The sequence below is a fragment of the Lactuca serriola genome, chromosome 2 (genome assembly GCF_051521515.1).
Source record: "Lactuca serriola cultivar US96UC23 chromosome 2, Lser_US96UC23_V15, whole genome shotgun sequence".
Lineage (NCBI taxonomy): Eukaryota > Viridiplantae > Streptophyta > Magnoliopsida > Asterales > Asteraceae > Lactuca > Lactuca serriola.
In genome coordinates this window covers 76240399-76242672 of record NC_136409.1, presented here as the reverse complement: position 1 = coordinate 76242672, position 2274 = coordinate 76240399, and positions in this window count along the sequence as shown.

Below are 2274 nucleotides of genomic sequence, written 5' to 3'. Positions count from 1 at the left end.
TGGTATCGAAGCGATAAAAAGTTAGGCGAGAACGGACGTCAAACGAAGAAGTTATGAATTTATAACGAAGTTTTTCTGTCCCGACTTATTAAAAATAAATAATAAAAATAAAGTCAAAATTAGCCGACGGAGTCTAAACGAAAGTTGTAGAGCGTAGTCTCACCTACGCGTGGATATAAAGAACATCAAAAACGGAGTTCGTATAAAGAAGATATGAACTTTCGAAGTTTATTAAATAATTAATATTTAAATTTAATTATAAAATCCGGCACTATCCGAAGAGGAGTCATCGGACTCATCCGAAGTACGCCCAGCGTACTAGCGTACGCTCCGCGTACAGCGAAGCATGACACGCCTCGCACTCGAGTTCTTCGGATACGTAAGCAATGACGATTCTGAGGCAGTACGCCCCGCGTACTCCGAGGCTCCAACCTCCTATAAATAGGATGCGAGGGCAGTCGACTCCTTTGCTATTTTTCTCTCTTCTCTCTCCCGTTTTGCATCGATTTGCGTGCCAGAAGTACCTCGAAGCCCTGGTATCATTCTCGAGCCCCGAAGCAAGTCCCGAGATCCCGAAGATCCCAAGAGGTGCGATTTCCGAGCCGAAGCTCTGCCCGCGAGAAGTTCGATTTTTGTAGAGATCTTCCAGATCTGCTGAGGATTACTACTTCTGCAAGTCGTAGTGCTGTCCGATCATCTTCTGATCAAGTGAGTGTATACTACCTTTCATAAACACGATAATAATACAAGTATGGTTTGAGTGTATTAAGTATATTGTGGTTTATACGTGTGAGTGTGTAGTTACTTTCTTCTAACGCATAATTATGAAGTATTTTTTACGAAATACGTGTTATGTGTATAATTTTGTTGTTATATGTGTGAATGTATATTCATTCTCTTCTATCTCATAGATCTGATTTATTTTCTATGAAATACGTGTTGTGTGGGTGTGCCTTATCTGTTATGTGGAATATGTATTGAATGAAAATGATATACAGGTTTTAAAATATGTATAAAAATATATATTTTTATCTACTAATATGTTAGGTAGAACATGGGTAGATAGTTGGTGTGTAATAAACAGATGAGAGGCCTCGATGTTGTTGTTGTTTTTGATCTAGTTATTCAGCGGAGTATGGATAACGACCACAGACTCTTTCTAGACAGTCCAGTGGAACGCTGCAGGTTCATAACTTGTAGGTGTTATGAACGATGTGTTCACCGGTGTACTCTATCCCCCTCATGGTTGCCTTTAGGATATCTATTGTTGAGGAAACCCCTTAGCAGTAATGTCCGTCCCGATGAAAATCCCAGATTAGGTCCGTTGAGATAGATGTTATTTTAGGGACGTAAAGTGAGGATAACGGGAATGGGTAATCGGGATAGTGATTGGTTGGTGAAATTAAATATAATTTATTTATTGTGGGTTGAAAACCCTATATGCTCATCAGGCTCCCAAGCCTGACCCACTCAGTTTTATTTGTATTACAGGAAGTGGCGCAAGGGCGTAAGATGGATGGATCATCGAGTTGTTTTGTTTACATGTCTGTATATGTATATATTTGTTGAATGACTTGTAATGTTATCGTTTATGCTTTATTGTCTGTATCGGAACATGACATCCCGAGTTTTGATTATATAATGAAAATGCATCTCTTGATGAAATGCTTTGATAAATATTATTTTATCATGTTTTGTTTTGGGAACAAATTCCGCAACACTTTTAAATCAAAAGGATTTACTTTGAAATTATTTTAAAAAGCATAAATGAAACCGGTCTTTTCTGGCCGTGATTTGGGGGATGTCACAGTTGGTATCAGAGCATTAGTTTAAGCGAACTAGGAATTTGTAGGATTTCTAGACTTAAACTTAGTATGCTAAGTGGAGATTGTGAGATGTGTGTCTGATAAATTTTAGACACGAGCACTAGTTTATTTTAGGAAAGTTGCCTAAAATGCTTTTATGTGCTAAATGTTATATGTTGCCATACATGATATTAATTGTTCGGATCTACAGTTTGTTGCCAACCGGATCTGAAGGTTTATGTGTTTAGGATTCTAAGCGTATGTATACGATATTAGAACTAGCATGTAATCGTTTGGAGTAATAAGGATGATTTGAATATCTATCGTGAATGAAGATCTAAATTTCACCTTATTCGGTGTGTAGATCAAAAATGGTGAGAACAAGGAGTGGCGTTGGAAATGCGGATGAAAACAGGAATCAACCGCCAGTGATTGAGCAAATACCTGTTGTAGCAGCAGCACCAGAACC